Source organism: Oryctolagus cuniculus, chromosome 18, assembly GCF_051225735.1.
Source record: "Oryctolagus cuniculus isolate XC-2025 breed Fujian yellow rabbit chromosome 18, ASM5122573v1, whole genome shotgun sequence".
Classification (NCBI taxonomy): domain Eukaryota; kingdom Metazoa; phylum Chordata; class Mammalia; order Lagomorpha; family Leporidae; genus Oryctolagus; species Oryctolagus cuniculus.
This window is the reverse complement of record NC_142884.1, coordinates 43,753,484-43,767,636: the sequence shown is the minus strand read 5'-3', so window position 1 is coordinate 43,767,636 and position 14,153 is coordinate 43,753,484. Positions and strand designations below refer to the sequence as shown.

General features: G+C 55.0%; 1 protein-coding gene across 3 annotated transcripts in view; it reads left to right on the top strand.

Annotated features, from left to right (window-relative positions):
- The window catches only part of ZNF423 (zinc finger protein 423), a 327,810-nt gene that overhangs the window by 135,018 nt on the left and 178,639 nt on the right, over positions 1-14,153 (top strand). Inside the window, exon 1 of one of the 3 annotated variants that reach the window (XM_051833901.3) lies at positions 90-509. The exons of the other annotated variants lie outside the window; for them this stretch is intronic. The gene's annotated coding sequence lies outside the window, so the exon portion shown is untranslated. Of the gene's footprint in view, positions 1-89; positions 510-14,153 lie in introns of those variants that run through there. 3 annotated transcript variants of the gene reach the window in all.

Genomic DNA, 14,153 nt, shown 5'->3' with positions numbered 1-14,153 from the left:
TTCAGAGCAATTCCAAGTGGCTTTGGGTTGAGTGCCTTCTTTTTTTCTGCACACACACACACACACACACACACCCTGGGCCTCTTTTTTTTTTCCTTTTTCGTTCAAAGCGATGGGATGGAGTCCGACCCTGGGAACCCCATCCTGGTCTGCTTCCCCGAGCCGCCCTCTCCTGCCTGGCCAGGGTCGCCCGGATTTCCCAGCAGCCACTGGGCCATCCGCGGACTCCCCAGGGAGCCCGACCTCCAGCCTCGGGCGGGCCCAGAGGTGCTGGGGTCGACGGTGGCTCGGACCCTCACGTGGGGCAAGCCTACCCAGATGCCGCCCAGCCCATCCCGACGGGGACGCCTAAGCGGCCCAGGCGGGGCGGCCGGAGCCCCCTTCCGGCTCGGTTTCCTGGGGGCGGTGTTCTGCCAGCCCCCCTGTCCCTTCCCCCCCAAAGCAAACGGAACTCGGCCGTCTCCTCCGAAACGTCCCAACCCACACAATAGAAATTCCTGCTCCTTCTGGTGAGTCTCCGAGTAAACACGGGGCCCTGCCTCTGGCCGGCCGGGGGCTCGCGAACTCCGGTCCCTGAGAAAACCCGTCCTGTTTGCCAGTGGGGACGGGGGAGCGCGCCCTGCACCCTGACATCCCGGTGACTCCGGAGAGGAAGAGGCGGGCGAGGGCAGCCCGGAGCCCCCAGCAGCAGTCCGGGGAAAGGGCTGCCAGAGAAACCTCCTTAGAGCAGGGGCTGATTTTATGTTTTTATACATCTATATGTCTTGGCCACATTTATTTATTTATTTCCAGAGGGCTATTTCTGGCGTCTGCCTGGGCTGCCTCGGAGCGAAGCCCCCTCTTCCAGAATTTCCTTTCCTTTATTAGAGTTACAGCCGGGCTGTGCGCGGCCCCCGGGGGAGCCGGCCCGCCGCTGGCAATTTCTCTCAGACACCCAATTACCCCCTGACGTCAGCGCGCCGCGCCCCGCTCCCCGGGGGCCTGCGCCTTTCCCTTTGTAACGCTAATAGCTGACTAGCTAAGTGCCTGTCTGCGCCTTGGCAGAGGGCTTGATTGTGTTTTCGGCTGGATACTAAATCCAAAAACTATGTAAAAATGTCAATAGGTGAGTGCACATTGATTTTGGTTAGTCACAGTGATATTTGAGCCCCTTCGGGGCCTCTGTCTGGGGAAGTATTTTACAAGAAAGATAATATAACAGAAAATTACTGGAGCCGCGTGGGTCTCTGGCGGGTTTCTGAGGGGCCTGCTAAATTGCCGCAGAATCAACAAATGCTTTATTAATCTAAATTTGTGGTTTTGTTCTCTCTCCTCTTTCAGAAGGTTGGCGTTTTAATGATGCGGGCGGCCGGGCCGGGCGGCGCGGCCCGCACCTCGGCTGGGCGGGCTGCGGGGGGGACCTGGCCGGTAATGAACCCTCGGCGGGGCCCGGGAGCCGGGCGGCCGCGCTCCCAGCCGGCTTCCTGGGGAATGCGGAGCGGGCGCCGCGCCCGCCGCCTGCCAGGCCTGGGCCTGTGCGCGCAGATAAAGCGCGGGGCTGCGGGCCTGGAACAGCTGTGCCGGCCAGGCCGACTGGGAGAGGCTGATAAGAGCCCAGGAGGAGCCCAGGCGGGCGGCGTGGCAGCGCCAGAAGTCTGACGGGGGTATCGGGCGACTGGCAGAGAACGTGAACCAGCGCCGGGTCCCGGGGACGCTGGGCAGGACCTGCGGGGAGAGATAATGGGCGCGGGCGCCATCAGAGTCGCAGCACCGCCTTGCGTCTTCCTGGCAATTAATCCCCCTCCCTTCGCCGACTCCTAGCCCCCTGGCATTCTCGGAGCCCGCGCAGCCCCGAGTGCAGCCTGCGCGCTCAGATAATCGGCGCATGCCCTCCTTGCTCCAGGGGGCGGGGCCCGGGGAGGCGCGCGTGGCCAGGAGAAGACACAATTAAAGACCTGGTTCTCAAAAAAAAAAAAAAAAAAAAAACCACACAGTTGACAAACAAACAAGTCATAAAAGAAAACCCCGCTGAAAAGTTCTGGACGTGTCGCTCCGGGAGCTCATCTGATCTTGGCCTGCAAGGGAAGGAGGAAAATGGATGTCTTTTGTGAGAGGGCCGCACCGCGCGTCTGCTGGCTGGGCAGGACAATGTGGCGTCGGGCCCGGCCCGGTGCACCTGGGAGCCTCGTGCCCGCGGCGTCATGGGACAGCAGTGTGTGCCGCATCCAGATGTGCCCCGGCCTGCCCTCCTCCACCTTTTGTCCCTTCTCCACAATGGCCAACCAGCGTGCTCGCGGTGGCCGCCCGCCTGCTCCGTGGGTGAGCCTTTCCCCCGGCCTTTTGTTGTGTCACCGACAACGTGCGCACGCTGGGACGCACCTGCTCGCACAGACACGCGTGCCCGCTCCGCGGCGCGGCCCTGGCTTGTTGCTTCCCGTGCCTGTCCCATGGTGCCCCAGGGAGTCCCCCGTTTCGGCTCCAGCATCTTAAGCAAATAAAACACTCCAAACCATTTCCCTGGAGTCTTTTGAAATTAAAATCAGTGTGCAGTAAAACTGTCAGTCCAGTGTGCAAGGTGTAGGCCTCTGAGTGACTGGAAGTTGTATAAAGGAAGGCGTCAGGAGCAGAGTTCTAGATGGTTCTGCTCGATGCTCCTCATCTACCCGAGATCCTACTTGTAGGGAATTCGTTTTTGGGGAAACAGTTTCCTGTTGGAAGCCCATGCAGTGAGCTGGAGATGTTGTCTCCTTCCCACGCACCCACTGGCCTTCCCTCTTTCTGGAAACTGCTTTTCTTTCTGCTCATCTCTTGGGTAGGTGGCATTGATTCGATACCCTGAAGTCAGATGATGGAGGGTCCTGTGGGAGACAGGCTTCTCATGTTACTCTGGTCCACTCCTTCCACCCTGGTGAGGTCTGAATTAGCCTGTTGGGAAGTTATGTCCCCACACATGGCAAATTCTGGAAGGTCAGAGAAAGGTGTCAGCAACCTCCTGCCCCAAAACTTACTACATCCTGCATCGGCTCTCAGGGCCTCCCCTGAGCCTTGACTGCTCCAGAGAGCGGGAGGAAGGAGCCCCTGCTACCTTCCACCCCCACCCCCACCCTGTGACTTCTGAGTCTTCAAAGCCAGGCCCCTCAGCTCCCATCCTGAAAGGCTGTGCAGGCCTGCAGCTGTTTGGGGGCCAGGAAAGGAGGAAGGGGGCTGGTCCTTTGTCCCTCAGAGGAGGCCTCCCGGAGGCCCGGGCCTGCATGGCGGGCAGCCACATTAACCTTCCACCCTGGGTGGGGGGAGCTTGCCTGAGGTCAGGCACATAATGAGGCCAGGTCCCTGGCTGTCCCCTGCCAGGGCTGCAGCAACAAAGGCCCAGTCAGGCTGCACGATGCGGGGGGAGGCGGCCCAGTGGGGGTGGTAGGTGCAGCCACAGCTGGCCTCTGCGGCCTGGGGTTTCCTTCCAGCCCACCCCATGCTGGGCACTTCAAAGGGACCAGGGGGAGAGGCCAGGCCGGCCTGGGCCTCCTTCTCCCAAAGCCACCGGAGGTGGAAAAACACCTTGAGAACAAGCTTGATAGAGTCAGGTTTTTGGAATCTGGCGCCATGGGGTGCCGCTGGTATGGGGTCTTTCTCTGGCAGCCTGGTTGCACTTTCTTTGTTTGGAACCTGATGGCCCAATTACTCAAATCAGAGCCTTCCAACCTTGGAAATCAATAATAATAAAAAAAGATAATGTCCTTTGTATGAAGGGGCTTCAGAACGTTCTTAGAAAATTCAATTAAAAGATAAATTTATTTTGTTCCAACAAATTTTGATATCCATGTATAGGAGGGGGAGTCTTCAAAAAGTTCACAGAAAAAAAATCTTATGTTAAGCCAATGCGTGGATTTCAACATTTCTTTTTTTTTTGCTCCAAAATAACTTCGTGCTGCATGGGCATTGGGTGCCTGCTTTATGGATAAGCTCACTGGGACTCAGAGAAGGGGAGTGAACCTGTCTGAGATCCCACCACTTGCAGACTCCGCATCTCCTTTCTTCTCCCGTGAAATGGGGGTAATAGTAGCGTCTGCCCGGGGTTGTTGGAGGGGGTATTGAAATCATGGGCGCAAGGGCCTGCAGTAGCCTGGCACTCACAAACACCTAGGAAGCAGCAGGTACTGTGCTGACTGTGCTAAAAGTGTCTCATCGGGGTTATGGTCCTCCAGGCTCTAGTGCCAGCTCTCTTTTGGTTTCATGAACACTAGAAATAAAAATCTGTATCATCTGGGGCAGCAGTCCAGCCACCACTTGTGACCCTGGAGTCCCATATCAGCGCTGGTTGGAGTTCCAGTTGCTCCACTTTAGATCTAGCTCTCTGTGGGTACACCTGGGAGGGCAGCAGAGGATGGCTCATGTACTCTGGCTCCTGCCACTCAGGTGGGAGACCAGGATGGAGTTCCAGGTTCCTGGCTTCACCCTGGCCCAGCTCTGGCTGCTGTGGCCATTTAGGAGTGAACCAGCGGATGGAAGATCTCTCTGTGTCTTTCTCTTCCATCTGCTGGTTCACTCCTCAAATGGCCACATCGGCCAGAGCTGAGCTGATCCGGAGTAAGGAGTCAGGAGCTTCTTCTGAGTCTCCCACATGGTTGCAGGGGCCCAAGGACTTGGGCCATCCTCTGCTGCTTTCCCAGGCACATTAGCTGGATTGGAAGTGGAGCAGCGAGGACTCAAACCGGCACCTATACGGGATGCTGGCTCTGCAGGCTGGGGCTTTAACCTGCTGTGCCACAGCGTTGGCCCCAATAAATAAATCTTAAAAAGGCAATCTGTATGGTTGTCCAGAGATCATTCCCCTGATTCTGATTGGTGTAGAAAATGGAGAAAGGAGGCCCAGCGAGGGGAAGGGGCTGGCTCCGGGCCCTAGGGTGAGGCAAGTGTGGGTGTGGGAGACAGAGGAGGCCTCTGGGGGCTGCACTGTTCTGTCTCCACTAGATGGAGAGGCGTGTGCAAGAGCTGGGTGAACCTCGCCTGGTTTTGCTTGTTTGCAGACACGTTTTTTCCCTAGGAAACCAGACTATATTGTGTCTTGGAAACGCCCATGAGAATTTCATTAGGCCCTCTTAACTGAGCCTCAAGAAGCTGTCTAGGAGTGACCAAATTTTGGATGACTTGTCCCTGTTAGCCTCACTATGGCCGGAGGCTGCCAGCACGGACCCTGTGCTGCAGGAGGCAGGTGCAGGGTGCTGTACCCTTGGAAGCCTGAGTTGGGTAAATAGGGAAGCAAAAGGCACAGCCACAGGGCAGGCAGCTCGGTGCCTGGTGGCGTGGTCTGCACTCCCTGTGTATAGGTGAGCAGTGAGTGGATCCTTTTACCACGTGACTACAGAAGCGTTCAGCACTCTGCTAGGTGGCTAGAAGTGCAAAACCATGTGCGTGGTTAGGAGCTTTTACAAAGCAGATCCTGGGGTGGACGTTTGGTGCAATGGTTAAGTCATCTGCATCCTGTATCAAAGTGCCTGGGTCCGAGTTTCAGCTCCGCTTCTCATTCCAGCTTCCTGCTTACACCCACCCTGGGAGATAGCAGTTTGTGGCTCAAGTAACTGGGTCCCTGCCACCCATGTGGGGGACTTGAATCCCATGTGGATTGAGTTCTGGGCTCCCAGCTTAGGCCAGGCTCAGCCCCAGCTCTTATATATTTCTGTTATGCCATCACAAAACACACCGAACACCAGAGTAAAGGAAAGAGTTTACTGGGGAAAACCCAGCAGACTGGAGGGGAGGGACGAAGAAGGATAAGAGAGAGAAAGAGAGTATAAGAGAGAAGAGAGACAGAGGAGAGGAGCTAGTAAGGAGAGAAGATAGAGCAGAGAAAAGAGAGATGAGAGTAGGAAAGGAGAGCAGACGAGAGGAGCCAAGAGAGCAGGAGAGAAGAGCCCAGAGAGCCACGTGTTCAGGAACAGGCCCTTTTAAAACTTTGCTGGAGGGTGGGCAGGGAAGCAAGAGGAGCGAATCCCATTAGGATGGGGGTGGAGCTTGACACCAGTGGTTGGGCCGTGTGGCCACCTGGCTTCTAGCAATGGCGGGGCGGGCTAGAGCCTAGGATGTAAATCAGGGTGTAGATCGCGCCATAGATAAAACTGAGCCAGTTTCCTAACACCAGCTGTTGTAAGCATTTGGGGGAATAAACTAGTGGGTGGAAGATCTCTGTCTGTCCCTGGTTTTCAAATAATTAAAACAGTTTAAAAAATTCTCAAGCCCCTAGCGACTGAGGGACTGAGTGGCACAGCCCATGCTGTGTTGTGGGCACTCGCTGATGGCGAGAACTTGACGGGTCCCTGGCCTGCTCTGGGCCCTTGTCATAAGATGAGGCTGCTCAGCTGCTCCATGGCATAGGCCAGGCATCTCTCAGTCTCAGGGACTGGAGACACATCTCAAGCAGGTGTAAGTATGAGCCCCTACTAGGGGCCAGTGCTGTGGCACAGTGGGTTAAGCCGACGTCTGCAGCGCCCACACCCCATATGGATGCCAGTGCAAGTCCTGGTTGCTCCACTGTCGATCCTGCTCCCTGCTAAAAAGCAGTGGAAGATGGCCCAAGAGCTTGGGTCCCTGCAACCACGTGGGAAACCTAGAAGAAGCTCCTGGATTTTGCCTGGCCCATTTGGGGCGTGAACGAGCGGGTGGAAGACCTTTCTCTGTTTCTCCCCCTTTCTCTGTAACTCTGAAATACATAAATAAATCTTATAAAAATAAAAGAGCGAGCCCTCAGGCTGGGTCCTTGAGAGTTCCTTGCTCTGTGCTCTTATCTCTGTTTGCCTGGATCTCAATCAGCCTCCTTTTACAAAGAGGGCAGATTGACTGCCCTGCCCCCAGTGGCTCCCCACTCATTTCCTCCTTGCAGCAGTGTAATGAGGTCTCAGAGTTCACTCTGATTGGCTCAGATGGGTCATGTGTCCATCTTTAAGTTAATCACTGTGGCTAGGGGACGCAGTGCTTTCTGGGATATCTGACTCCCACTGGGGCAGGTGCAGCATTGCTTCGCAGTCATGCAGGAACTTCTTCCAGCTTCCTCGGTGCTCAGACAGGCTCTGGAGCCCAGCTGCCTGGGTTCTGATCCTGGTTACTTCTTGCTTGCTGTGTGTGACCTGGGGCAGGTTATTTCAGTCTCAGGGCCTCCTCACCTGTAACACAGGAACAAGAGACCCCACAGAGCCTATGTGAGAACCAAGTGCATGAATCCGTGGAGGGTGTTGGAGCACTGCTTGGCACAGAGTAGGCACTTCAGTGAGGTTCAGTGTCGCTATTTTCATTCTCTTACTCATTCGTGAGCAGGGAAGTAAATCATAGTGTCTGCCCGTGTGGAACTCACAGGGCAATTCTGTGATGATCTTTTATTAAAAAAGACATTTGCTTATGTATTTGAAAGGCAGATGTGGAGAGAGAGAGAGAGAGAGAATTCCATCTGCTGGTTTATTCCCCAGATGGCCACACCAGCCAGGGCTGGGCCAAGCTGGAGCCAGGAGAGCCTGAAACTCCACGCAGCTCTCCCACTTCATACTTGGGCCCTCGTCTGCTGCTTCTCAGGTACACAAGCAGGGAGCTGGATCTAAAATGAAGCAGCTGGGACTCAAACCAGTGATCCCTTATGATGCTGACGTCACAAGTGGTGGCTTAACCCGCTGCACCACAATGCTGGCTGCATGATGGCTTTTCACTCATTTATTTAAGACATGTTTATTAAGCACAATGCTGAGAGGTGCTTGGGACCAGGGGTCACAGAAACAGCCCCTGCCTTCGTGGAGGTAGACAAGATGTCTTTACTGTCTTGGTTTCCCATCTAAATAGCAGGGCTTTAACTTTTTCTGCAGAGATAGCGTAAAGAGGTGTGGAGATGTGTCCCAAACCTGCAGGTGGCTTTTTTAACTGGCATTTCTGCCATCAGGGGGTGGGCATCAGTCTGTCCTTCCCAGATGTCCACATGTAGTTTCACCTTCCTCTGCTGCCTCCATGGGTGCCTCTGCAGGCTTCCCCTGTGTGGCCGGCGCCCGCCCTGGAGTGGGGAGAGCTGGAGGTTGAGGTCGCGCTTGGGTTCAGGTGTTGGTTCTGGCTGAGAGCTGCTCTGTTCTGCGGAGCAGTTGCCCAACACCCAGCCCACTGCAGCCTCCACGCAGGGCTCTTGTGCAAGGTCTTGGGCCCAGCTTCACTGGGGCCTTTCTGGGTCATTTCCAGAGGCAGACTCCCTGCTCTGTGTGCCAGGATGCATGCCGGGAGTCCACCAGAGAGAGAGGAGGTGGGGAAGGAGAGAGCCTCCTCACTCTCTCCCTTGTGGCTCCCAGGCGATGTACTCAGCATAAGAATTGGGGCAGTGGGGCAGCAGGGGCCCATCCCCCACGCCCTGTCAGGAGAATGCCCAGCAATTGCTCAGCCCAGCCCGGGGCTCTTCACCACCACAGTGCTGCTTCTGGGCCCAGCTGATGCCATTTGCAAGCCTCCTCTTGAGTGGCTGCGTTGGGGGTCCTTTACCTGGGAAGGAAAGCAGGCTGGAGATGTCCAGTGACTTGCTCAAGGTCACCAGGGTGCACCCTGGCCTGTCCGCCCACAGAACCCAAGTTCTTGATCGCTCATTTGTGCTGTCCCACAGAATGGATGTGCTGAGTGTCCTCCCGGGGGAATGACTTTCTGTCCACAGGTAGACATGTCCAAGACCAGAATTTGCAAGTAGGATGAGGCCCTGGTAGACTTTTTTTTTTTTTTTTAAGAAAGAGCTACTCATTCATTCGTTTATTTGAAAGGCAGTATGTGTGTGAGAGATCTTCTATCTGCTGGTTCATTCTCCAAATGCCCTCAACAGCTAGGGCTGGACCAGGCCAAAGCCAGTAGCCTGGAACTCCATCCAGGTTTCCCACATGGGTGGCAGGAGCCCAAGTACTTGGATCAACCTCCATTGCCTTCCCAGGTGCATTGGCAGGGAGCTGGTTGTGAATCGGAGCAGCCAGGACTCAAATCATTACTTCCGTGTGGGATGTGACGTCCCAAGCAGTGGCTTAACCCGACCTGCCACGTTGCCCACTGTGGTGTACTGTGTGTGTATATGTGTCCACCCTAAGTGGAGCCTGGTGGGCTGTGCTGCCATTACTCCGGAGGACCCTAGCTCCAGCCTGGCCAAACACTTCCCTGCTAAGGAGCTGCCATGCAGAGCCCCTCCTGGGGGCCAGGGGCCCAGAGCAAACAGCTTTGGCCCTACTTCTGAGAAGGAGACCTGCCATATCCTAGCTTCAAAGACTCCATCCCCCTCTCATTGTCCTGGAACCCCGTTCAGATTGGGATTGCTACGTGGTGCTGCTTTGCACAAGCCCCTAACTGGGGAGTAAGGCTTCCAAGTCACAGGCACTGCCTACGGGGGCACAGACGGCACATTTGCTTAACCTCACCGCACCTCTTCCAGAACCTTTCTGCTTATCCTCCAACCCCGCAGGCATTTATTATTACTGTTATTGTTATCATCATTATTGATAGAGGCGGAAGCTTCGGAGAATCTGGGAGATGACATCACACCATTAAAAGCAAGAGGAGATGGTTTGGATCTTGGCATTGCTGTGTTCCAACTATTCTCTGCCCAAAGTCTGTGATCTTTAGTGATGGGCATCTTGTTGAGCCTCAGTTTATTCCTCTGTGAAATGGGGCCACGGAAGCCTCTCTTGCATGGTGATGGAGGGCTTGGGAGGGCAGCGAGTGGGAAGTGCCCGCACATAACCTGGCAGATCTGGGTTGCAGTGATGAGTAAAGTGTGGTTCTCTTCCCTTTGGCCTGGGCCAGGACACCCCCCTGGGGTCTGATTGGGTGGCAGTGCTGTGTGGACAGAGAGCTCCTTGGCTCAGCGATAGTACGTGGAACAGGGTGAATCTGTGTAGGCCCTGGCACCTGGGGGGACCCAGGAGACGCAGCCCTCGAAGCCTTTGGCTGTTGAACTGTTCTGTGGCAGAGCTGGGGCACTGCCCAGGGAGCCCTTTGGCACTCATGGGGTCAGACACATGGCCTCCTTGAGAGCAGACTGCCCTGGCCTTGCTGTCTGGAGAAGAACACCCTCCCTCCTGCTCCTCTCAGACCATCCCCCTGCAGCCTGGACTTCCTGTGCAGAGTCCTGGTGGCGCCTTGGAGGCCTGGGACGTGAGTGCCCACCGAGGCTGCTCGGCCTCTCCCTGGGTGGTCCAGAGTGAAGGGAGAGTGGCGATGGCTGTGACCTTGCTCCTGGTGCCACAGGCACCCCCTCAGTCCCCCTCAGTCAGAAGGAGGAGAAGGTGGGCTCTGGGTGTTTCTGAAGATGCTCCCAGAAAGCAGCATATCCTTGTCCCCAACATATCCTTGCCTAAATGGTCCTTAATTTTTTAAGATGTATTTTATTTTTTATTTATTTATTTATTTTTGTAAGATGGAGTTACAGAGAGAAAGATCATCCATCTGCTGGTTTACTCCCCGAAACGGCTGCAACGGCTGGGGCTGGACCAGGCTGAAGCCAGGAGCCAGGAGCTTCTTCCAGGTCTCCCATGTGGGTGCAGGGGCCCAAGCACTTGGGCCATCCTCCGCTGCTTTCCCAGACACATTAGCAGGGAGCCAGATTGGAAGCGGAGCAGCTGGGAGACTCAAACTGGCACACATATGGGATGATGCCGGTGTTGCAGGTGGTGGCTTAGCCTGCTGCGCCATAGCACAAGGCCCTCCCAAATTCTTATTAAACAGCAGTCTCTAAGGCCACAGTGACCCAAATGATGAGTAAACTCAGCAACAGACAGATACATGGAGAAAAATCCCCCCAAAGATTCGTTGATTTGAAAGGCAGAGAACTATAGGGAGAGAGAGAGAATCTTCCATTCACTGATTCACTCCCCAGTGTGTGTGTCAAAGGTTGAAGTGGGGCAGCAGCAGAGTCTCCTTCAACAGCTCCTCCTTGGTCTACCCAGAACTCCCTGACCTGCACCATGTCAGAGGGTATGAAACCACTTAGGAGCTTACGATTTTCTCTGTCATTGGCAGCAGCCTTCCCTGGGGGCAGGAAGTGTCTGGCTCATGTCCTCATCCCTCCCTCACCCACCTACCCATAAACTCTACACTCAAAAAAAAAAATCAGCAACAATAACCCAGCAGCACAGTCACACAACCCGAACAGAACCTGCCCCAACCATCCGCCCCCTTTCCACAGGTAACCACTACCCTGAATTCGGTGTTATTATCCATAGATAACTGGCCATGAAAGGCAGGGCTGGGCCTAGAACTCCATCCTGGTCTCCTACATGGGTGTCCGGCCCAGGCCCCTGGGTTGTCATCCCCTGCCTTCCCAGGTGCATTATCCACACCTCGGTGTGGGATGCTGGTGTTGCAGGCGGAGGCTTGAACTGTGCTGGCTCCTAAATTCCCCCTTCTGAGCCCACTGTGCTGCTGTACCAGAACCCTGCAAGCTCGGCATTGAATAGCGAGCAGACATTTGTTTTGCGGGTGATTCTGGAGGCTGAAAAGCCAAGTTCTAGGGACGGCACCTGCTGAGAGCCTGCCTGCTGTGTCACAGCATGGCTGAAGGTGCCACATTGCAGGGGGCAGAACAGGGGCCTGTGCCGGTCCTAACCCAGCCCACCCCTCTGAGGACAACGTTCATCCACTCATGAGGGCTCTGCCCTGCTGACCTGGTCACTAGCGCCGGCTCCAGCTTTCTACCCGGGTGCATGCGACATGTTCAAACCACAGCACCCCCATCCCTACATCCACACCTCCAAATCCTCACTTCATACCCGTGTTCCTGGCCGGGACCCCTAGAGGGGCCTGTGCGTGGGCCCCCAGAGCCGAGTGTAGTCCTGGGTCCGGGCCGCTGTCTGGAGGATGGCCCATGGCCTAGGAGGCTCTGGAGTGGCAGGAGTGTGGCACTCAGCTGTGGGTCGGTACTGAAAGAAGAAAATCCTCCCGCTTTGAATTTGCCTTTTGCTCCCCACTAGCCACACCACCTGCCAGCACTGTGAATCTGTAAGTTCTTTTTTCTTAACGAGTCACTCATTTATCACATGAGTAACACAGTTATGTGTTTTATGAGTGTTTTGCTTCAATTACTTAACCATCAGACACTTTAAATGTACTACCTGCCTTTTTTTTTTTTCATTTTAATTTGGTCGCCTTAGTCTGGCATTTCTTCTTTTGTAAAACATACCTAGAGGGGCGGGCGCTGTGGTGCAGTAGCCAGGTCTCCACCTGTGGCACCAGCATCCCATATGAGCACTGGTTCGAGTCCTGGCTGCTCCTTTTCTGATCCATCTCTCTGTTTATGGCCCGGGAAAGCACTGGAAGATGGACCAAGGGCTTGGGCCCCTGTACCCAGATGGGAGACCTGGAAGAAGCTCTTGTCTCCTGATCGACCCAACTCCGGCCATTGCCACTGTTTGGGGAGTGAACCAGCGGGTGGAAGACCTCTCTCTCTGTCTCTCCCTCTCTCTGTCTGTAACTATATCTCTCAAATAAACAAATAAAATCTTAAATAAATAAATAAATAAAACATACCTAGAGAGGCCTCGTGGTGGCATAGACCATGATGCTGGCCTCCCATGTGGGCCTCTGGTTTGAGTCCTGGCTGCTTCAGTTCTGATCCAGCTCCCTGCTCCTGTGCCTGGAAAAGCAGCAGAAGATGGTCTAAGTGCTTGGGCCCTTGCACCCACATGGGAGACCTGGGAGACACTCCTGGTTCCTGGCTTCAGCCTGGCCCAGCCCTGTCCTTTGTGGCTATCTGGGGAGTGAACCAATGGATGGAAGACCTCTGATTGTGTCTCCATCTCTCTTTCTGGAACTCTGCCTTTCAGATAGAGAAATACATCTTTTAAAAAATAAGTAATAAAACTTGCCCAGAGTCTCACAGCCCCAGAAGAGCTGTTCCTTTGGGGAAGGTATCAGTCCACCCAATGGGGACACCTAGAGGGACATCCACGCTCGGAGCAAGAGGCTGGGCTCCAGTGTGTCTTTCCCATTGAAATGGTCTCTGTGGCTCCTCCCCTTGGTACAAAAGGCCCGAGTCCGGGCCCAGAGTAAGTTATTTGTAATGCATTTTTAGAGTCCATATTGCAATATTAGCCATGACTGTCTGCTGTGTAGAAAGAGGAGGAGTTTGCGTTTGAAGTCTAATCCAGCTTCTACTTAAGCCCAGTCCCTGGGCAATCCTTTCTTCTGCCGCTGAGCTCAAACAGCCGGTCCTCAGGTTTGATCTGCTGCCCCACGGAGCCCTGCCCAATGTGAATTTGAAGAGTTTTTTTTTCCACCTCTCTCCACTAGGGAGACTGGCAAAAATAAAAAAATAAATAGTCGCCGCGGTTCTGCAGCCTGGGCTCCCACGGTGGCCCCGGGGGTCCCTCTCAGAACCCCCTCTGGCTGTTGTGGGGAGGGAGTGCAGGCCAGGGCCCACCCGGCCTGCTGCTGGCTTCCCCGGGACTGCTTTTTCCTCCCTCCTGTTCTCCCAGGAGCCCCTCTGAGCTCTCGCTGCTGGGGGACGGCAAGCACTGGGGAGGCTGGGAGTCCTGTCTGGCATGCGGGGGGCAGAGAAAAAGGAGGCAAAAAAGAGAGGGAAATGAAAGGCGAGAGTTTGTCGGGAACTGGTGCTGGCGGTGGAAACAGGAGCCGCGGCGGGACAGAAGCTGGTGGCCTTCAACACTTTTCTTCTCCCCTCTCGCCACACGACTCGGAGGATGCAGGCAGTAATTAAAGGCCCCCCTGGCTCCTCATTTCTGTACCCACGCCTTTGATCTGGCTCATGTTGGGCGGCTATTTTCATTGTTCCTGCCTTTCTTTCATTCTTTTTTGATGGCAGAAATGATGATCTTTGATTCCAGAGTCGGAGGTGGGCAGGAGAGTGTTACAGGTCTTACATAATGCATCTTTCACATCTTATTTTTAAACGCGGGCATAATCAGGGCCTGGCCGAGGCTGGGCTGCAGGTCCCCCGACCGTGTGTGTGTGTGTGTGTGTGTGTGTGTGTGTGGCTAGGTGGTTGCCTGCCCTGCGGTGCTGGCCTGGGGGTAGGTGGGGACAGGCAGTCCTGTGCGACTGAATGAAAATTACTACAGGAAGCTCCCCCACCCCTTCTAAATATAACCTGGAGGGAGTTTTTCCTAATTGTTCCCTTATGGTGAAAAATGTGCTGAGAGAGAGAGCAGGACGGGGAAGGCTCCGCCCGCGTAGCC